The sequence below is a fragment of the Tamandua tetradactyla genome, chromosome 2 (genome assembly GCF_023851605.1).
Source record: "Tamandua tetradactyla isolate mTamTet1 chromosome 2, mTamTet1.pri, whole genome shotgun sequence".
Classification (NCBI taxonomy): domain Eukaryota; kingdom Metazoa; phylum Chordata; class Mammalia; order Pilosa; family Myrmecophagidae; genus Tamandua; species Tamandua tetradactyla.
The window spans coordinates 111,062,291-111,085,987 of record NC_135328.1 but is presented as its reverse complement, the minus strand read 5'-3'; the positions used below and the strand labels follow the sequence as shown (position 1 = coordinate 111,085,987).

The 23,697-nt window shown below is 37.3% G+C and overlaps 1 long non-coding RNA gene across 9 annotated transcripts in view; it reads right to left on the bottom strand.

The window, feature by feature from the left end:
- The window catches only part of LOC143673679 (uncharacterized), a 207,466-nt gene that overhangs the window by 37,062 nt on the left and 146,707 nt on the right, over positions 1 to 23,697 (bottom strand). For 7 of the 9 annotated variants that reach the window (XR_013170514.1, XR_013170510.1, XR_013170509.1 and 4 more), the window contains 2 exons: positions 19,194 to 19,392; positions 2,390 to 2,482 (listed from right to left, as the gene is read on the bottom strand). This is a non-coding gene — a long non-coding RNA (uncharacterized LOC143673679). The remainder of the gene's footprint in view (positions 1 to 2,389; positions 2,483 to 19,193; positions 19,393 to 23,697) is intronic. The other 2 variants (XR_013170516.1, XR_013170515.1) reach the window with 1 other exon arrangement.

The window sequence follows — 23,697 nt, the reverse complement described above, 5'->3', positions numbered from 1 at the left end:
TGGGAAAGCGCCAAGTGGAATACCAAGCACCACTTCTGTTCTGTAGACACCAACTAGCCAGAGTGTACCTATTGTAATAGAGGGACCAGCACCATGCCTACGTGGAAAGGTATGTCTGGATCCACCTTCATGCAGAGAACCTTGGGTCTACCTGTCCATGAAACAGGTAGTATAATAGGAGGCAACAGTACCATACCTGTTATTGGGGGCCCATGTATTCCCTCTTTCCATCAGGGGACCTGGGACCCACCTGGCCCAAGTACAGGTGGTACAATAGGAGGAGACAGCAACACACGTGGGCTTAGGGTCCCCTGTGTTTCCTCTTTCCATCAAGGTCCTGGGGTCCACCTGGCCAAAGTACAGGTGGCACAGTGGGAGTAGACATCACCACACCTGGGCTTGAGGTCCCTTGTGTTCCCTCTTTCTATCAGGGGACCTGGGCCCTCCTGGCCAATGTACAGGTGGTACACTAGGAGGAGACAGCACCTGACCTGTTCTTGGGCCCACTGGTGTACCTGTCTTCCATAAGGGAACATGAAGCCCACTTGGCCGAAGCACATTTGTGCAGTGGGAAGGGATAGCAGCACACTTGTGCTCAGGGGTTCCTTTGTTCCCTCTTTCTATAAGGGGACCTGGGGCCCACCTTGCCAAAATATAAGTGGTTCAGTGGGAACAGATAGCACCACACGTGTCCCTGAAGGCCCTTGTGTTCCCTCTTTCCAATAAGGGACCTGGGGCCCAACTTGCCAAAGTACAGCTGGTATAGTCAGAGGCGACAGCAGCACAGCTGCACTTGGGGGCTCCTTTGCTGCTGCCTTTGGTGGAAGCAACTCTGAATCTGGCATGAGCAAGCCAAGAAGCAGCCTTGCCTTGGGGTAGCCCCATCACCTACCCAGGGCTCAAAGGAGACATTTCTTTTAGCACAGGATATAGCATCTCAGCAGGTTAGGAACAAAGGCTTACTTTAGAAACAGCATGTATTTGGTATCCTCATGAATGGATTTTGCACTTCTGGAAAGAAGCTTTCCTTTTAGTGATGTCAAACTCAACCTGTTCACTCTCAGTGGACCAACACCTTAATGGGTATGTGTGTGTGTGTGTGTGTGTGTGCACGTGTGTGATGGAGATTGGTCAGAATTTAATGCAGCAGAATTCAGAAGTTCCACAGTAGAGACTAGAAGGGAGATCTGCACATATCATCAAGTGTACCATACAAGGCTTAAGTCTTCACACCGCAGACCCAAACTCTGGGCCTTTTTCTGTTGCTTTGGAACTGGTGGGATACCCACTTGCTGCCTACAAATGTTTCTTTTTCCCATATCCTTTTTATAGGAATGGGCCGTTATCTATCTTCCCCACATTATGTATATATCTCTCTATATATTTAATATATAAATGTGTTCTTGCTAGTTTGCTTCTCCTCATGTGTCTTTGTTCTTTGTGTCAACTATGGAGGAAAAAATTGACCTAAAGGAGTAGTGTTATGTTGAGCCAGACATAGCTAAAGTTTTCTGTGGCCAACAAAGAGGATATGGAAGTAGCCATACTTTACAACTGCTTGTACTAACTTGTGATTTGAGCATTAGGGATGGCAACCCAGGAGGAAGTGAGGTCCAGAGAAGAGAGAAACAGGGTGACCCACCCTTTCCTCTTTCCTTTGAGCTTCTCTCCCATGTCTCTGAGCTCACTATAGAGCCAATCATCCCTACTGCATGTCAAGAAATCACACTTTCTAATTTTAGTCTTTAAAAATGTTTAAGTGCGTTTTTTTGTATCTTTTCCTTTAATTTAGCATTAGACTAATCATCCCCACACATTCATCCCTCATTCAGAACGGATGGGCTTGGTATCCACATGTTGGGGCCTGGAGGATCAAAGGAAACAAGAGCTCAGGTGTGCTCTGTAGTTGCTAAAAATGTTAAGTAACCATTATAATTTATTACTTAGAAGTCAGCATTCTTCCTTAAAATGTCAGAAAAAAAAATGCTCTTTAATATCCAGTCTGCCTCTAGTCTACACCACTAAAATATCAAATCACAAGAGTTAAAATTACATCCAGATCTGACTGACCCTAGAGTATTATTGGTTCTCTACTAAACTTAATTGACAAAATTACCTTCTTTTCTAAGGCACTTCACAACCCAGGAGAACCATCTTTAGATGGGAGAAGAGGAAAATGTAATCATTTCCCTCAGCTGTTTACAAAATTTATTAAGTATTCAATGTTGACTCTACCCTAAGGCTCTGTGCTAGGAACTAGGATAGAGATTTAACAGACATCTCCTGCCCCAGAGAAATTTACAACGTAGTGGAGGAGAGAGGTGAATAGACCCCAAACATACCACTGTAGGTGTGAACACTAAAATAATAGCAAGTAGTAAGGACTTACCACTACTGGTTAGGTGAAACAAGAGCTGTGCTTCAAAGAAGGAAGAGGGAGGAGCCAGGTGTGGAAGGTCTATTTCCAGGTCAAAGCAAAAGCCTGTTAAAAGGCAGGTAAAGAAGAGAGATCACAAGCAAGTGGGACACTTTCAGGTGGTCACATGTGGTTGGAATGTGAAACCAAAGCCAGGAAATGTAGCTTCAGGGAATGGCAGTGGCAGATCAGGGCAAATATTACCACGGCATTTATCCATTTTCCTGAAAGTAAGGGATGTCATGTAAAGATTCTAAGTAAAAAAGTGACAATATGTTGATTTTAGAAATATCCTTTTGGTTGTGAGAAATATGAATTAATGGGTGCCAGAATAGAGACAATGAAGCTTATGGGAAACATGGCAATGACCCAAGCAGAGAAGAGCCAATAATCTCCTGGACTACAGAAGCTGACAGGATAAGCAGGTAAGAGAAGAAGGAAATGAATTAGATTACCGCAACATGACCAGGTGTGTTCTAGCCATCTAGTTGGATAAATGTATATGAGTAGGGTGGGCAAAATATAAGTAGAACTTTTAATAAATAGTGTGGTATGCCTCTAGAAGTTCCAGGTAATATTGAGAAGGCAGTTCATTCACTCATCAATTTCAAATTTACTGAGTATCTTGGTTGTGCTAAGGACTATTCTAGGTAATAGCATGGGAATTGAGATTGGGGGTAGAGAGGAACATGGGTTTCAATTTGGAGGGTGGACAGGTTAAGCCTCAGTAGGAGGGTAACATATGAGCAAAGTCTATAAAGAGGTATTCAAGTCAAACACCTGAGGGAAGAGCATTTCAGAGGGTGGGAATTCCAGATGTTGGGAATAAGCACAGGTGAGGCCCACAGGATGGAATCTGGCACCTGGTGTCCTCAGGGAGCCAGAGTAGAATCAGCAAATGGGAGAACGGGGCAGAGGAGAACTGAGAAGATGTGAGTTTAATTCTCTGCCCCATCATTTACTGACTGTGTAATAACAAACAGTTGGCTTGTACAGCAAAGGTCTGCATGTCTTCAGTGCTTTACCGGGGTACAAAGCCCCTCCATGTCTATTTCACAGGATTGTGGAATAAAATTCAATAATGTAAGAAGGAGACTTATAAGCCATTGTTGTTACAAAAAAGGAGATGGATAGACGAGAGATATATAGATGGATGGATGGGTGGGTAGATGGAAAAATTGATTAGATACACAGACAGACAGATAGATAGGCAAGTAAATAGAGTATGGATATATGTATGTATAGATAGATAGATGACAGATAAGTAGATGATGGGTGGATGGACGGGTAGACAGAGAGATAGATAGATAGAAACTGATAGATATGTATGCTTAACGAATGACTTCCTTAGGTTGTAGTGCTTTGATTGCTTTTCCCAGGCAATTCAAATAGGAGATACCCATTTTAAAGGGACTGTAAAAGTGCTTACTCAAGTCATCATGAAGTAAACACATGGGAAAATATAAGTGAGCCTAAAAATGCACAGCACTGTGCAACATTTATGAGATTAGGCTCGTAAAAGCAAAGAAAACCATGGCATAGAGGCTGCCCAACTCCTCCAGGCACCCTGCCACTTGATTCCTTTCCTCAAAATTGTTTATTACAGTTTCAGAGGATCAAAGCTCCTGCTGCCTGGCTGCAGAGAATCACCTGCCCTTTATAGTCAGAACTGCCTCTCAGAAGCAAGGCTGAAATCCAGTTTGATTCTAATAGGCCTGCACCCTCTCCCTACCATGCCAGACAATATTACGCAGACGAATATTAAAAATTCATACTTTTTGACTTTTTTGAAAAAGGACTTCAAGCTAAAAATAATGATCCCAATAAGGGAAACATTTAACAAATCTGTGAGATTTAAAATAATTTTGAATTTTATATTTTGATGCTGTTACACAGTTTCAAATATATTCTTTTTATGAAAACAGAGCACATGAACCTGATAACTCAAATACTACTAAATCCAAATTTCCCACCCTTTTCCCCTCTCTAGAGGCAGTTTTTAGCTAATTTGATGATACCCACATATTTCTAAATGTTAGGCCTATCCTTGCTCTGTCATGATACAGCCATTTTAGGCAATACTTCTTACTTCTCTAACATAAGGAAGGAGGATAATCTTTCACTCTGCCCACACCTTCTTTTCCAATACAACACAATATATTTCATTAATTTTCTGCTTCTATTTTATAGCTGTAATTAACTTTGTTACCTTTATGTGTTAGGAAGCACTAGCACTGGTTCTGGAGAATGATTCCCTGGGTTGAGGTCCTAATTTTTCACATTATTAGCTCTGTAACCCTGAGTAATTCCCTCAATCTTCCTATGCCTCGGTTTCTTCATCTGACAACAAGGGAAACTAATAACACCAATCAGTCATGATGATTAAATGGAACAATTTATTTACAGCCTTTAGTGTCCATTACACAGGCCCTCTCAAGTTATATTTAGCTATTATTTTCTTATTTTATCAACTTTCACCCTAATCTTGGGATTTTCCCTATGAATGAGACTGATTATGCCCCATGGTTCCTCTGCCTTTCTCATTATTGAATTAACCTTCTGTCAATAACATGTTTACTTTCATTTGCCTGTATGGGTAACATATTTTGATCTGCAATTATGCTTTATCAATATATTGATCCTAAAGCTTGAAAACCAACAAATTCTATTTACTGTATAATGATTTCTCAGTCCTGAGGAACAAAGTGTGATCAGATTGTATTTTCTTTTCTGCAAGTTTAGTTCCACTACTTTTGGTAGTAAGAATTAGAACATCCTTAATATCAATTATCTAAAATCATGCTATATTAAAATTGTTTATTATCTGAACCACTATTCTCTTATATAGATTTCTTTGCTTTCCTAACTTTTTTATTGCTTTCCTATTTTTCTCTTTGATCTATTCATCTTAAAGATGGCATTTTCCCATTATCATTTACTTGGGTCCCTTTCTTTTCCAGAACATTTGATGCTTCTGCTCTAGTGTGTACTGATTGCTCTCTAAACATGTTGCTATGCTCCAACTAATAGACCGATCAACCTATTGATCATCAGTTCACATCTGAAAAAAACATTCTCTCTTCTTTGTCCCTCCCCTTCCAGTGGAAACTAGAAGAGCAAAGTTAGGATATGGTCCTAGAAGAACAAAGAAGGACAAAGGGACTACTCATTCTACTTTCAGGCTGGGCAAAAAATTCTCAGATTTCAGTGGGCAAAGAATCATTAATTATGAAAAATGCAGATTTCTAGCCACTTTACCCTCATTTCCAGGTTTGCAGTGGAGCCAGGAATCTGAACGCCACAGAACATATGCAGATGGTTCATATTCTACGTTGTACCAAACACTGGTCTAGACTTTAAGACATTAGCAGTCTCCATTTATCTCATAAGATTACAAATTCTATATAGAATTTGGGTCTATAATACCTTGGTTAGTTACAAACATTGATTTGTCATGAATTAGAAGGTGGCTTCTGGCATGTTTGAGGATTTCACCCTCAGTAGGTCCATGTCTTTTTTCCCTATATATTTTCATTTTATAGATCCTGAAATTGCCCTAGACTCAGATGAGCCCATCCAGGCCCTTCCTGAACCAATCACTGCTAATACCCAGGGTGATGTTATGAGAGCTTCCTGAACAGCAATTCCTACTTTACCAAAGACAGAACTAGGAATGGTTCCCACAGCAACCCTAGGACAGAGGTGATGTCCTTGATTACACTTGCTGGATAGGAAACTGAAACTCATAGAATCAAATAGTTGCTAAGTGTTAGACCCTTGTTTCAGATCCTGAATTTGACCATGAGGGTGAAAAAAATAAATAAAACAATTTCTACACCTTACTGCCTCTCTTAGGTAAAGTATTATTTTTAATTCACATTAAGTTACTAGTGACTGCTGTAAGAGACTTTCTTGGAAGTAGGTTTCCCTAAAAGGAGAGAAAATGAAAGTTAATGAATGAAAAAGTGGGAACAGGGGTGTTGAGGTAAAAGAGTTCAAAACACCAACTCAGTTTCTACAACTTGGCATTGGACCAGCTCACACTGGTGTATAGGAATTTGGAAACACTGACCATGGGGAAATATCTAATTTAGCCACATACATAGACAGAGTCACTCAAAAATTTTCTTCTGGATAAATTTTACTGATTTTCTGAAATGTTTCTGAAATTTTATTGATTTTGCAAATATTATCATAAATTTGGGGAAATTGTGGGCCTTGAAAATGTTAATATATTCATGAGCCTAAGTTTGATGGACAATAAAATTATGACAAAATTGAGTAAGTGATATTCTAGGAATTCTCATTATTATTAAACATTTGTAGTTTATTTTATGACAAGCACTATTCTAAGTGCTTAACAAATTCTAATTCATTTAATTCTCATAATAACTAACAAATACATAAACATAAAAGAAATTTTAAAATATAGAGGCAGATATTATTCTTACTTGCCACTTTTTTAAATCAAGAAATTGAGGCCCAGAGAAGTTAAGTAAATTACTCAATGTCACACACTTATTAGGTGGCAAAACTAAGATTTGAAACTAAATGCCAGGACTTGTACCATTTTGCTGGGCTACCTTTTTTTTCTTATAACATTTTTTGCGTGTGTGAAATCTATTTACAAAAAAAGCAATACATTTTGAAGTACATCATAACAAGTGGTTACAGAACAGATTTCAGAGTTTTGTATGGGTTACAGTTCCACAATTTCAGATTTTTCCTTCTAGTTGCTCCAAGACACTGGAGACTAAAAGAAATGTCAATATAATGATTCAGCTGTCATAACCATTTGTTAAATCCTAGCTTCTCTGTTATAACTTCTCCTTCTCCTTTGTGTCTTCTCCCAATCTTTAGGGATATTTGGGCTATGCCCATTCTAACTTTTTCATGTTGGAAAGGGGTGTAGACAATACGGAATTAATGGAATGGAACTAGAAATGTGAACACTAGAATGGTGTTCTTAGAAATCATTTCTTAAAGGATTCAGGTGCTACCCCAAGTTAATATTCCAACTACATTCTTGTCTTCACATTTAGTTTTCATCACCACAAATGTCTGGACTTAAATCCTCCCCAGTTCCAGTATCATTCATTTTCTAATTTCTCCCGTATTCCTTGAGTTCAGAGTCTTGTTAACTTAAATCACTTCCCTAAACACGGCTTAAAAAGAAGTGGCACAAAACCCCAACCAACATCATTGTTGTTAAGCCTAAAGAACACCTGGGGCTCTATCTGAGATCCTACAAAAGTTACACACACTAAGTTACTTTTCAGAAACCTAAAACCTCCAGATGGTTCCTAGGCCAGATAAGTCCTGAAACCCAGAGGTGCCAGTGTCTCTCTTGAAGAACATCAACTGATTCCATCCCTCTACCCCATATTGTCAACACCCCTTTCAACAGGAAAAATGTTATAACGGGCATAACCAAATATCCCTCAAGTTTGGGGAAGAATCAAAGGAGAAGGAAGAGTTATAAACAGAGAAGTTAGGATTTAACAAATGAGTGTGGCTGCTTAATCATTATATTGATATAATGGAAGGAAAAACCTGAAATTGTTGTACTGTAACCCATATCAAACACTGAAATCTGCTCTGTAACTACTTGTTACAATGTACTTTGAACAGTATTGCTTTTTTGTAAATATGCTATATTTCAAAACAAAAAATGTTAAAAAAAAAAACGAACTATATACACAGAAGAGTCAGGGACTTGTCTAAAGCCATCCTGGAGGGCAGAGGAAAAACTGACACTAGATGCTATATGCCTAGACCTGTATTCATCCTCTCTAGACCTGATTAAACACCTATTTAGAGGTATTGCAACTGATCATCCAGCATCTGAGAACTTACAGACCAGCTTCAAGATGGAAATTAGCCAAAGGGTCACAGTTACTCTTATTAATCACTATTGAATAATCTGCTATTCTCATCCTTTTGGGGAGATAACTTCACACTTCCAAAATCCTTTTCTGCTTGAGAAAGAACAACTTTTGCTCTTCTGCCTGCAACCTAGTGTGCTCTGCAAAGGTGATTTGGCAAGTGCGGCTGCAAACCCAACTCCAATATCACACATCTATGGAAAATTCCAGTCAGGTTTTAGACCCAGTCACAATACATTTTTCTGAGGATCAGTAATGATTTGCTGAGGATCAGTAATATGCTCCATATGCTGGCTGACAAGGGCATAATATCTCAGCTTATTATATTCCATTTGTCAGTTCATCTCTGACAGTCGTCTGTGGTATTCCTTAGGAATATTTGAGGTATTTAGGCAAAATTTCAGGAGTTTCCTCTGTCTGAATCCTCTCATTTATTAATGAACATTTCCTACTTGAGACTATAAATAATTCAACTAGGGTGAGTTATCAGATATATTCTTCCCTGTTTTATTGGTTTGCTAAAACTGCCAGAATGCAATATACCAGAAATGGCATGGCTTTTAAAAAGGGAATTTATTAAGTTGCAAGTTCACAGCTCTAAGGCCAGAAAAATGTCCAAACTAAGGCATCCAGGGAAAGATACCTTAACTAAAGAAAGTTTGATGGGTCCAGAACTTCTCTGTCAGCTGGGAAGGCACAGGGCTGGCATCTCCTGAAGTCTTTGGCTTCTGGTTTCAAATAGCTTCCCCTGGGCATTTTCTTTTTGCATCTCCAAACCTTTGGGTCTTATGTGCATATGCTCTCTCTGTCCGCCCTCCAAGCATATAACCTTCCTCCAAAATGTTTCCCCTTTTAAAGGACTCAAGCAAACTAATCAAGACCCATCATGAATGGGCAGATCGACATCTCTATCTAATCAAAAGGCCACACCCACAATTGGGTGTGCCATATCTCCATGGAAAGTAATCCAATCTAAAGGTCACATCCACAATTGAGTGGGCCAATCTCCACGGAAATAATCTAATCAAAATTTCCCTCTCTAAACAACAGGTCTGACCCCACAAGATCAGATCAGAATAAAACATGGCTTCTCGGGTACAAAATAATTTCAAACCGGCACACCTGTTCTGCCTTAACTGAGTATCTACACCCTTTTGGGTTTACATATATGGCATCAGATATCTCCTATCATTGCTGTTTTCTAGAGTCAGAGCTACAAAGGTAATCTACAAATTCTAGTCATTCCATTTCTTTACCTCTAGATTTTTTAAGAGTGATTTGCTGAAGACTGTGTGTTTTGATGTTTTGCAAAGCTCAGTGGTACAGAGACAATACTGAAATTCTGCCCTAGAGAAACATGCTCTAGTGATTGTTCCTCTTTTCTTGTAGGACTGAAAAGAGGTTCATCTATCACCGATACTCAAGGTTTCTCTTAGTGCATTGCACAGGATCTGGGTTAGGTCCTGGCAATTCTCACTGTTTTCTGTAGGAAGGTATTTTATATTCCATAAGACGAAGTCAATGCTATATGAGAAATTTGATTTAACTTATTTATTCGTTTGTGAGACTGCACTCACTGAGACTTCTTCTCTTGACAGTGCTTTGGAATGAGAATGATTGGGAGAAAGGGAATTGTTGGCTAAACCCTGTACCATATGTTTATATAGTTCCTAAATTCTCATTTGTCTTTTAACTGTTTAGATTATTTTGTGCCATGAAGACTTCTTTAATGTTTACGAAGTCAAATACATTATCTTCCTTTATGATACTTATTTCATTATTTGCTTAGGGAAAGACTTCCTCATACAAGAATAGGATTTCTTAGACATTCATCTAGGTATTTTTCTCATATTAGAATATTACCAAATTTCTGCTACACAAGCAGTCTTTGCTTTGTATGATTCTGATATGCATTAACTTTATTTACTATGATTTAAATAGCACCAGCTACCCATCAGCATGATTCAAATTTCAGTTACTCATAGCATATTAATTATATAAAGTACAAACTTTGCAGCTACCTCTTCAGTCCACAAATCATCACAAAAAAGATGTAAACATGATCAGTGACCAATCACATTCACTTACTTCAATGATTATTGGTGACTGGTGATTTGTTTTTGCATATTTATTTTTCAGTTCACACATAGACAGCAAAACATGTATTGCCTCATTATTTTCCAGTGATAAAGCCATGTGACATTTTACAAAAACTGGATAATCAAAAGAGGGAAAGAGAGTCAACAGAGATGAAAGTGCAACAAAGAAACAAAAAGTGATTAGGCTAGAAGTGAAATTCTAACAGAACATAAATGGAATTATAAAAGGAATAACCTGAGAGAGAAACCCTGAACATCACTGGCCTTCTTGAACCAAGATATACCTCCCCTGGATGTCTTAAATTGGACATTTCTAGTCTTGCCTTAATTTGGACATTTTCACAGCCTTAGAGCTGTGAATAAATTCCCCTTTTTAAAAGCTAAAAAAACAAAAATAAAAAATAACTGACTGTGGAACGTTGATAATGTTGTCCTTCAAGATACCCTAGACATGTAGCCAAAAGAACTTAATGAAGGTGAAATCATTAACATATAGGAGGAATGTGGTTCTGATGAAAGGATGAAGATATCTATTTATCCATCTATCTGCCTATTATCTATCTATCAATTTTCTAAACATTTGAGAGTAGGTTATACATATTATGCTCCATAAATACATAATATTCCATGTACTTCCCTCAAACAAAGATTTTCATTTCTGTAGTCACCTTAAATACAGGTATCAAGTTCAGGAATTTTAACATTGACATAAAACTTCAATCAAAAATTCTAATTTTTCATATGTCCCTATAATGTTCTTTTAGACCTTTTCTCCTCAAAGGTAGCTTTTTTAAAAGCAAGGTCTGGGGTGCATGGGTGGTTCAGTGGTAGAATGCTTGCCTTCCATGCAAGAGACCTACTTTGGATTCCGGAACCATGCACCAAACCCCCACCGCCAAAAAAAGACAAAAAAATAAATAAATAAAACCAATGTTTGATAATTTCAATATCGCATTCTCCTTTGTCAGTTTATATTGTTTTTTTCCCTTAGTTTTGGTTACTTGGTCTTATCTCCTTGTAAGGTGAGTAGTTATTTGATTAAATACAAGGTATATTTATGAAAAATCCTATAGAGATAATTTTACATTCAGGATATTATCCTTCTTTTGAGAAGATTTTATTTTGCTTATGGAAGAATATTACAGGGCTTGATCAACGTAGTCAATTCTCAGTTGGAGCTAATTCAAAGCTGGCTTTCCACCTCTGTAAAGGCTGTCCATTTCTGGTTTGTCCTTTCTTTTAGGATGTTGTTCTCTGAGATTACCATGTTCCACAGAGCGTTGAAATTAATTTTCATTCCCTCAACCCAGTAAGGCCATCTAACAATATACTTAACTTGTCAGCCTTTTCGCAGTTGCTTTTTGCTTGACCCCTTGCCATTTGGCCTCTGTGTGGTCTATTACTCCTTAGCTTCTCAGCCTATAGGCTGCAAATTGTTCCTCAGTCATATGTCCTAAGATGAAAAACTGTCCCAAAAGTCAAGCCCTCCTTAGTGTTTCCCTTCTCTCCAGGACCTTGGAGTACATGTCTTTGCATCTTTTTGCATCCTTTTAACACTCTAAAGCAGGTATTTTCTTATTTTATCCAGATTTTACAATATTTTAAAGCCCTTCCAGATCTTATTTTACTATTAAACCATCATTTCAATTTTCACTGGGGAGAAATGTAGAATTTTATTTGTTATTTTAAAAGTTAATTTTTATTTCCCATATTAACTCAGTTTCTATAGGGATCATTTTACCTGATAGCTCAATCTAGTTCCTGTGTTACCAGTAGGAGATACCTGAGGTGTTACTGGGAAAACCAAGTATAGGGGAAATGACTCAGGAGTGATGCTTCTACCTTTTTTTACTTTTCCTTTCCTCATTTACTCTGGCAAGCCAAGTTAGCCCAATTGCCCACATAAGAAACCCACTGTGACAATGACACCATTTCTCTAATGAATGCCTGCATTCCAGAAATAGCTAGATGATAAACACTGTGAGGATTCTGCAACATTTTCCAAAACTGATTTTTCTTTTACTTCCTGTTGTTAGATACATATATAATATATATAATATATAAAATATATAATACATAAAACAATCATGCATAAAATTCAGGATTCCCATATACCTCCTGTGCCAGTTTGAAACTACTACGTACCCCATCCATGTTTGATTCCTGATCCAACCTTGTGAGAGCAGCCATTTCTTTTAATTCCGATTCAATATTGTAGGGTGGAAACTTTTGATTAGACTATCTCTATGGAGATCTGGCACACCCAAATATGGGTGTGACCTTTTGATTAGATGGAGATGTGACTCCTCCCATTTCAGGTAAGTCTTGATTAGTTTACCGGAGACCTTTAAAAACGGAAAGATTTTGAAGAAAGATGCAGATGCAGATGTTTGCAGACGTTGCTTCAGAGTGAACAGAGACACAAACGTTTGGAGATGCTTAAAGTGTTGACAGAGATAGCAGATGCCTAGACAGTCATGAGCCTTCCCATGAGATGCTAAGCAAGCCAGAATCCAGAGTTGTGTCCCAGAGGCGCAAAGTGAAGGTCCACAGACTGTCAGAGAGGAAACCACAGGAAACAGAGCCCAGAAGCAATGGAGCCCAGGAGCAAGGGACCAATAGCGAGTGCCTTTCCAGCTGACAGAGGTGTTCTAGATGGCAACAGCCTTTCTGAAATAAAGGTAAACCCTTGCTGGTGCCTTAATTTGGACATTTCTTGGCCTTAGGACTGTAAACTTGCAACTTAATCAATTCTCCTGTTAAAAGCCATTTCATTTCTGGTATATTGCATTTTGGCAGCTTTAGAAAACTAATGCACCACCCCTAACCAACACCTCGCATTGGTTTGAAACATTTGTTACAACTGATGATGGTGCATTTTAATAATTGCACTATTAATTAAATTCCATAGTTTAACATAGGGTACACTGTGGAGTGTAGGTCCACGGATATTTTTAAAAATTTTATTCCATTACCACATATACAATTTGACATTCCCCCTTTTAATCATATTCAGACATATATTTTAGTGCTGTTAATAGTGTTCACATTGTCATTCTACCATCAGCACTGTCCATTACCATAACATTTCTAACATTTCAAACAGGAACCCTGTACATTTCAAGGCTTAAATTCTCATTCCCTATCCTACTCCATCCCCTAGGAACATGTATTCTAACAGATTCTGATTCTATGAGTTTGCTTATCATAATTGTTTCAAATCAGTGAGATAATACAACATTTTGTCCTTTTGGGTCTGGCTTATGTTACTCAACATGATGCCTTCAAAGGTCATCCATGTTGTCACAGTTATCAGGACTTCATTCCTTTTTATAGCTGAACAATATCCCCTTGTGTGTATATATCACAATTTATTTATCCATTTGTTGCTTGATGGATACTTGGGTTGCTTGCATCTTTTGGCAACTCTGAACAATGCTACTATAAACATCAGTTTGCAAATATCTGTTCTAGTCCCTGCTTCCAATTCTTTGGGTATTTTTACCTGGTAGTGGGATAGCCGGCTCATATGGTAGATCTATACTGAGCTTTCTGAGGAACCACCAAATGTCTTCTATAGTGTTGCACCATTTTACATTTCTACCAGAAATAAGTGTTCCTATTTCTCCACATCCTCTCCAAAACTTGTTCATCAATAATTTTTAAATAGAAGCCGTTCTAATGTGTTTGAAATGGTATCTCATTTTGGTTTCAATTTGCATTTCCCTGATGGTTAATGATGTTGAACAACTTTTCATATGCTTTCTGGCCATTTGCATATCTTCTTTTGATAGATCTCGGTTAATGCTTTTGCCCATTTTTCAACTGGACTGTTTGTCATTTTGTTGTTAAAGTTGAAGGATTTCTTTATATATACTAGATATTAGTACTTTATTGGGTAGGTGGTTTCCAAATATTTTCATTCATTGCATAGGCTATATTTTTACTTTCATAGTAAAGTCCTTTGAGGAACAATTTTTTTTTAATTTTGATGAGTCCCATTTTGTTGTTGTTGCTTATGCTTTGGGTGTAAAGCTTTTTTTTTTTTTTTACATGGGAACTGGAAATCAAACCAGAGTCTCTGGCATGGCAAGTGATAACTCTGTCACTGAGGCACTGTTGCCCTGTAATAAGTTTTAAGATCAGGATATGTGAGTCCTCCAACTTCATTCTTCTCTTCAAGATGGCTTTACCTATTCAGGCCATTTACCCTTCCATACTTGAATCTATAAGTAGCTTTGGGTAGGATTGACCACTTAATGATATTTAGACTTCCTATCCATGAATATGGAATATGCTTCCATTAATTTAGGTCTTCTTTGACTTCTTTTGGCTCTGTTTGTAGCTTCATGTGTACAAGTCCTTTACATAGCTAGATTTATTTCTAGATATTTGATTCTTTTAATTGCTATTGTAAATGAATTTTTTTTCTAGATTTCCTCCTCTCATAGTTCATTACTAGTGTATAGAAATACTACTGATAGTCATGTTGATCTAGTACCCTGACACTTTACTGAACTCATTTATTAGCTCTAGTAGCTTTGTTACAATCTTTGCAGGACTTTCTAGATATAAGTTCATGACATCTGAAAATAGTGAAAGTTTTACTCTTTCTTTCCAATTGTGATGACCTTTATTTCTTTTCTTGGCTAACTGTTCTAGCCAGAATTTCTAGCACAAGGCTGAAGAACAGTGGTGACACTGGGCATCCTTGTCTCATTCCAGATCTTAGAGGGAAAGCTTTCAGTCTTTCATCATTAAATGGGATTTTAGCTATGGACTCTTCATATATGCCCTTTATCATGTTGAGGAAGTCGCCTTTTATTTCTAGTGTTCTAAGCATCTTTTTTAAATCAAGAAATGGCCATATTTTAACAAATGCCATTTTTGCATTGATGAAAATTATCATATTCCCCCATCTTTCTATTAATGTTGTGTATTATATTAAATGAGTTCTTATGTTAAGCTAGCTTTGCATACAAGAGATAAATCCCATTTGATCATGGTGCATGTTTCTTTTAATATGCTATTGGATTCGATTTGCTGGTATTTGGGAGGGATTTTTGCATCTATATTCATAAGAGATATTGGTCTACGGTTTTTCTTCTTGAGGCATTTTTATCCAGCTTGATGTAAGGGTGATGCTGGTCTCATGGAATGAGTTAGGTAGTGTTCCCACCTCTTCAAATTTTGGAAGCATTTGAGCAAAACTGAAGTTAAGTCTTCTTGGACTGTTTGATAGAATTCCCTTGTAAAACTTTCTGATTCTGTGCTTTTCTTTATTGGAGGTCTTAGATTACTGATTCAATCTCTTTGCTAGTAATTGGTTTGTTGAGATTTTCTATTTCTACTTTGCCTTGAGTCAAAGTAGGTAGTTTGTGTTTCTAAGAATCTGTCCATTTCCTCTTGGTTATCTAGTTTATTGACCTAGAGTTTATAGCATCAGCTTATACTCCTTTTTTTGTTTCCATCAGGTCAGTAGTAATGTTCCCCTTTTTGTTTCTGATTTTCATTATTTGTATCCTCTCTCTTTTTTCAATTTATCATAGCTAAAGTTTTGTTGACTTTTTATTGATCTTTTCAAAGAATCAACTTGGTGTTCTTGATTCTCTATAGTCTTGGGTTTTCTGTTTCATTTACCTCTGCTCTAATCTTTATTTGCTTGCCTTGGGTTTAGTTTGCTCTTCTTTTTCTAGTTTTTCCAGTTCTGATGTTACGTGTCTGAGTTGAAGTATTTCTTCTTTTTTAATGTAAGCATTAAGAGCTCTATAGTGTTTCCTCTTAGCACAGCCTTTGCTGCATCTTATAAATTTTAGTATGTTGTATTTTCATTTTCATTTGCTCAAGATATTTCCTAATTTTGCTTCTGATTTCCTCTTTAATCCATTGTTTGTTTTAAAAGTATGCTGCTAATTTCCACATATTGTGGATTTTCCCTTGCTCACTGTGTTACTGATTTCTAGCTTCAATCCACATGGCTGGAGAATATAACTTGTATGATTTCAATATTTTTGAATTTATTAAGACTTATTTTTACATCATCTTATTAAACTGTTCCCTTTATCAGGATGTAATCACCAACTTTATCCCTCATAGCTGTCTTTTACTTAGAGTCTATTTTATCCAATATCAGTATAGCTACTCTAACTCTTTTTTGGTTACTACTTGCATGATATATTTTTCACCATCCTTTCACTGTCAACCTATTTGTATCTTTGACTTTAATGTGAATATTCTACAGACAGCATACAGACAGATCATGCTTTTATGGTGTCCCATAGTTGTCTTAGGCTATTTTGGCTTTTAATATTTTTTTCTTTCTTCTCCTCAGACCAACCCATTTCAAGTGCCTTCTCTTCAAGGTCACTGATTCTTTCTTCTTCCAGCTCCATTTTGCTTTTAAAACCCTCCTGGGCATTTTCCATTTCTGTTATTATGGTCTTCAACTCCAGTAGTTCTGTTTGGCTCCTTTTAAAAAAGTCTGTGTCTTTACATAGATTCTCATATTGTTCATTCATTGTTTTCCTGATATTCTGTAGTTCTTGTTACTTTCAGAGATTTCAAATTTTGAATTTTAATTTTTAAGATCCCTTTTTTTAAAGCTTTATTCATTATGTCCACATTCTCATCTTCTTCATCGGTGTTTTCTGCGTTTTTATCATCTTTCTTTGGAGGCTGTGCTGCTTTGAAACAGTTCTGTATCTCAGAGAAGCTATGTTATCTAATCAGCAGTTGGTGGGATCTTTTTTATTAAGTTGTTTCCATGGAGATGTGACCCACCCAGTTATGGATGGGACCTTTTGAATAGGTGGTTTCCATGGAGATGTGTTTCCACCCATTCAAGATGGGGTCAATTACTGGAGCCCTTTAAGAGGGAACCATTTTGGAAAAAGCTTCAGAACCAACACAAGATGCAGACTGAGATGTAGAAAGTAAACACCCCCAGGGAAGCTGTTTGAATCCAGAAGCCAAAGATCCCAGTAAATGCCAACCATGTACTGTCATTCTAGTTGATAGAAGTATTCTGGACCCATTGACCTTTCTTGAGTCAAGGTATCTTTCTCTGGCTGCCTTAGTTCGGACATTTTTTATGGCATTAGAGCTATAAACTTGCAACTTAATAAGTTTCCTTTTTAAAAGCCATTCCATTTCTGGTATATTTCATTCCAGCAGTATTACCAAACCAAAACAGAGGCCATCATTTTTTGTTTGTCTTGTACTTTTTTGTTGCCCCCTGTACATTTTAATATTTTAAAACATGAACTCTGGCCGTTATGCCCTGAGATCTGTCTCCTGGTTTTGTAACCAGCTGGTGATAAGACAGTTTTTTTGCGCTTCAGCTCTTCCAGGTGGAAGGGCTGCCCAAGGTGAACACACTGTGCGGGATTTTCCCTGTCTTAATGTGCCTCTGTGTTATCCCCAGTTTTTGCTTCTTAGTTGCTTGGGATTTCCCTATTTACAGGAGTTTGGTTGTCCCTTCTATTTCCCAGAGGACAAACCTCCCTCTCCTGAGTATCTGAAGCCAGAGGCCTTTGTTCCAGAATGTTCACTCTATAGTGTTTTATACTTCTTTCATTGTCAAGCTATAATCAAGAAATTGAGGTTTAAGTGATGATTTTGATTATTGAATTATATAAAGATATTCCTTTTTGCTTTCTGATGTATTGGAGTAGACAGAGAGAAATATCTGAAATCTCTACGTTGTAATCTAACTGCCTTGATCTCTGATAATGATTGTACAGTCTTTATCTTCTGCCCCTGTGATTGTAAAACCTTGTGACTAACCATCATTTGTACCCATTTATCCAGTTCAACTTGAGAGTCTTGTAATCACAAAAAGCAGCCCCTAATGTTTATTAATTAAGGGTCTTATGTCAGCCCAGAATTAACCCACCCCAAGTCCAAAGTTATTCTGGTAACTGAAACCGGATCTAACCAAAATGGGCCTGCCTGACATGCAGTAGCTTAGAATTTAATCTATAAGTCACCTATGCTTCATTATAACACTAGAAATCATGTCCATCATCATATTAAGGCTACCATTTTCTTATATATGTTCTGTGACTAAGCATGTAATCAATCTGTGCATGCTCAATAATTAGATAACCTCTAATTACATCATCTGGGATCACTTTTCTCATTATCGAAAACCTACCCATCTATTAATTCTATAAAACTATCAGAATAACTGCAGTTCAGGCAGATTTGGGGGTGATATGCCATCTGATCTCCTGTTAGCACCTAGTAATAAACTTTTTCCCTCTTTGAAATCCTGGTGTCTAAGGAATTGGTCATTTGAATTCATGGGGCAAAAGAATCCAGACTTTGTCTGGTAACAATGCTGCTTTTACTTGAAGGATAAATTCTTGGAGGAGGGTCACCCCAGGTGGAACTTCCCCAGTTTGATCTTTTCCAGCCAAAACAAGGCCAGGAACCTACAAAGGGAGCATAGACTAGCTCCAAACTGTCCTGTGGAGGGGGTTAGGAAGAGTCCTAAAAACTTCTCTGATTTCTCCCCAAAACTGAGCTATCCTGGCCTGCCCAGCAAATGCAGGCATTATGCTAACATTCCCCCTCAGCACTGAGGAAACACTGCATTTTTAAATCCACTGTCTCCACCCCAATCCGGGAGGGTTGGAGCAATGGCATCTCAGCTTTGTCTGCATGGGGTTGAAACAATGGCTGTTATCACCTTTTGAAGGGCAAGTTGAAACAACAGCTTCCCTCAAAGCTGGGACACAGTAGTCTGAATTTGCTAATCAAAAGCCATAATCGGTGATCAGCTGTACATACCTTCTTTCCCAAGAAGAGGATTTTAATGTCCCTTTCTGTTAGCAGCAGCTAGCCACGGGGTGGACCCACAGTGGCCTGCCACAAGAGTAGGGGATGGGTGCCAGTAGCCACTGTGTGGAGAGAGCAATTTATAGTTCTTTACCACAATCTACCAGCTTTCTTCTGCTCTTCCCTGGATGCTGTACAGTGTTCTTCTCACCTCTGAAGTTTCAAAAATATTTGTTTCAGACAGTTCCTGCCTGTTTAATAGTTGTTTGGGTGGGAGGACAAAGTCTTGGAGCTCCCTACTCCACCATGTCCACCTTCACTTCTCCCCAAAGCCCATTTTGTTTTGCCACCTCCCAAGACTACTCAGATTGTTGAGGTTTTCAAAGATTCTGTATGTCAAATCCCTCTTCTTGAATCCAGGTAAGGTCTGTGTTTCCTGTGCTCTTCATAGAGCTAATGGCTCTTGTTCTTTCTTTTCTCCCAACCTATCATATTTGTTCATAAATTCTAAATACCTTTTCCCACTCTCCCTCTTTCTCTTTTTATCAATACTGTTGTACTTTTTATCTTTTTATCATAGATATTTCTATATCTCTTTCTAATGATATTTCTATATCTCTTTCCTAATTCCAGTGAGATTCTGGAATGCCAAATCACTAAGTATGAACCCCACTGACCTGTGACTGACACACACCTATACCTTGGGCCTAAAGTTGTTATATCCATTTAGCATTCTTGTATATAGTATCTTCTATGTTTCTAAATTTCTAATGATTTAACTAATTTCTGAGTTATATTACAATAAGAAAGCAGCTCAGACCTGCTGACAAGAACCAGGGACTAGGAAACCTATTAACCAATAAGAGCCATTTGTGCTTCATGGTTTAGAAGTCTAGGGTGAATGGGAGCATGGAAGAAACTATTTCATCTAATTTATTATCATAGATCCTTGCACTGAAATGAAAATGACCTAGTGCCTTGCTCAAATAATTATAATCTGCTTGAATAAATAATAACAAATAAGAAACTAAAAATGAACAGTGGGAACAACTGTACAATTACATAAAATCAAGGAGAACAGATTAGATCTGCTACAGGAGTTCATGAAAGAAGGATCCAAAGTACTGGCTTCTGAGAAGAAGCAGGATTTAAGTTTTGAGCAGATAGGGAGGAAGGCGAACAAAGGCCGAGAACAGGCACAGTGTCCGGAATGAACATCAAGGACTTATGGAATACGGAGCAAACCAAGCTGAACTGAAGAGTAGTACATTCTGGAACAATTGGGAAGTAGTGAGAGAAGACTGGCTGCTACAACTTTCTGTATCCATTCCGACTTTGTCCTACACATTCCTGTTTCTTATTCTGCAACAAGCCGTCATTTTACTTTAGGACAAAACTACTCTCCATTTCCTTAATGAGAACAGACCTTCCATACCTTACATATGTAAGTTACCAAAAAAGATATTGGAAACTGCCTTCAATCCAACATCCTACAAACATAATTATTCTTAAAATGAAGTTTGTCAGAATAATAACTCAATTTGGTTAAACACACATTACATTTTTTATCATTTTAAAGACCTAGGAGATACATACTAGTTTATTTTATCAGTAAACCTGTATAAACTTAGGAGGAATCTGCTAGGTAGAATAAAATTGTATGCTTGTATTATACTTAATGTTGATAACTCAGAAGACATAGCTGTTTTTATTTAACTAACAATATTAAACTAATCCAATCTGTCAAAGGTTTTATCTCATAAACACTTGGGTTTCATTCTATGAATACTCTATTTTTTTTTCACTTGAAAATATATGAATTTGATTTCCTTAATTTCTAGGACTTTAGGAGTATTAACTTATATAAGTGCTTCTTCATCTTTAAGCCATTTTGAATAGAGCTCTTTTAAGATATTGTATAAGTTAACTTGGAAATACCGTCCAGAGGTAGGAAAACACCATATATCAAACACACAGACAGGCAAAAATAGAGAGCCTATAGCTGCAATTAAACTTTTTAAGCCATGAATCAAACATAAAAACAAAGAAACATAGAAAAACTAGAAATACAAAACTCATTAGTTTATATAAGCTGCTTTTAGAGTACTGTAAGTTCTTAATAGACTCTGAGTAAGAATTAAAATAGGCATCTCATTTGGCCTGTGTACTTCAGAAGCCCTTTTCCTTGATGCACCTCTGAGTAAGCTTGTCTAATTGTAACATTCCCCTTAATGGCCATTGTGATTCTAGGTTATTTTTGGTGAGACTTTACTATTTATTATATAGGCATAGCTTCCAGCCCTATAATTTTTGAACACATACTATGTCAGGGTGCCAGAGGGTGGAGAATCAAAGTTTTTAGAGTATAAAGATCCCAGTTTCACCATTTCATTTCTTACCTTGTACACAGGTCAAAGAATCTAGCAGTACCAAAAATAAAACTTCAGAATGCACCAAAGCCTAGGCACTCAGGCTCAAAATTTGAGCCTTTTCAAATAAGATTGGCTTGCTAACCTTTGGAATAAAAGCTAGGTAAGATTGGAGAGCTTGAACACAAAGAGAGTGGAGCTCAGATCCAATAGAGACTCATTCAAGACCCTTGGAGATGGTGAGGAAAGAAAACTTAAGGTTCAACAGGCACTTTTGCCTGTCTTTCTTATTGTTTCTACAGTTGTTTGCAGTTGCCTCTGGATTCCTCAGTGTTCTTGTCAAACTTGATCAAAAAATTTTTTTCAACATTAAATCTAGGATCTCGTATCTTTATCAAGCAATTCAGGAATGGGCAACATCCCATTCAGAATTTAGAAGGAAGTTTTGCTGAGGAGGTGGAAAGAGGCAGCCTATATAGGGCAAACGTGGAAGCAAGTAAGGAATATTGGCTGCTATTAAGTTTCCATTTTATATAATCTTACAGACTGGGAAGCAGATATACATTGACCAACATGGTCTGCTTGTCCAATCTAATAAGCTTTCACAATTGTACTAAAATTGGTTTATCAGCACGTGTTGCTTGTGTCCAGTTCTGTAGGGTACGTTCCACTGTTCCATTTTCATGGAATGTCCCTACAGGTCGTTGTATTTGTCTTCTAGAAAAGCCCTTCTCAGAAAGGGGTCCCTCGCAGCAACACTCAATGCAGATGGCCATTCACTTTACTTAGCAATCATTAACCTCACACAGTTTTCAATATATGATTCAAAGACAAATATAAATAGAAAATTTCATTAAAATGAGGTAAGTACCAATACAAATGGATTCACCAAATTTTACCAGAGAATGAAAGAGAAGCATTTAGATTAAATTTTGCTTTGGGGATCAGGAAAGGCTTCATAGAGGAGATCTTCAAAGCAGATGACTCTTATTTTTAAGAGACGAAAATGGTACCACAAAAGAAAGATAGAAAAGAAAGCACATGAAAGGGAAAGAAGAGAAGTTTCAAGAAGAAAAGTGGAGAGCACAAAGAAAACATTCCAAGATTGTCCTGAATTCACTGAACAATAGTGAAGCATTCATATTCTGAGTGTTGCAAAATTTGTGGATGAAGACTATAACTATCATCTATTATAATATACCAGAGTGTCACATATATTTTACAATTTTAATCCTCAAAATATCCCAATGAAATAGGTACTATTAATATGATCTTTTACAAATGAGTAAATTGACACGCAGAGAAGTTCAATTATAAAAATTATAAAATTATACTGCCTATAATTGGCAGGGCTGGGATTTTAATGAAGCCATTCTGATGCTAAATCCATACTTTAATTACTAAGTTGTAGAGGGAAAAAAGAAGGTTAACAATCCATTTTAAAAAAAGAGAATAATGAGAAGAAAATTAAAAATTAAGGAAGCAGAGATAGACACTTAAATTAGGACCTCACATTAATGTTAGTTGGAAATAATGTAGTGATACAGTTGCACTAGAGTTGCAGGACTCTTAAACCACGTTCCCCGGGATACAAGACAAACCAAATAAAATTCATAGCACATTCTGAGGGACACTTTTCTCTGATCTAGCTCTATTTCAATCTGAAACTCCTTCCTTTCATATGACAGAATCATAAAGCAATATGAGTTGCCCAGCCGAGACTTAATTTTTTGTTATCTAAAGACCTCACTCCCCACCGTGGAGGTGTCAGTTCAAACAATACACAATTATATGATTATAAAAGGTTGGGATCAAGTTGTTGATTTTGTTATTAAATATTTACTACTGGTGAGTCACTGCCTACACATATTTCACATAATCCTTATAATACTACTATAAGCATAGGTGCTAACTTTCCAACATTGCAGATGTTGAAGCTAAAACTTAGAGAAGTTTCACAACCTGTTCAAGGTCACAGCTGGTAAGTGATAAAGAGTAGCACTTTTATACCAAGATGTACATGACATCCAGTTGCCCCAAATTTTGGAGCTTCCAGGAGCTGAAAGACTAGCAAGGTAATACAGAAATGAATTTTCCAGATAGCAACAATTCCAGGTTTAGACTACAATTATTTTGAAGTCTTTCAA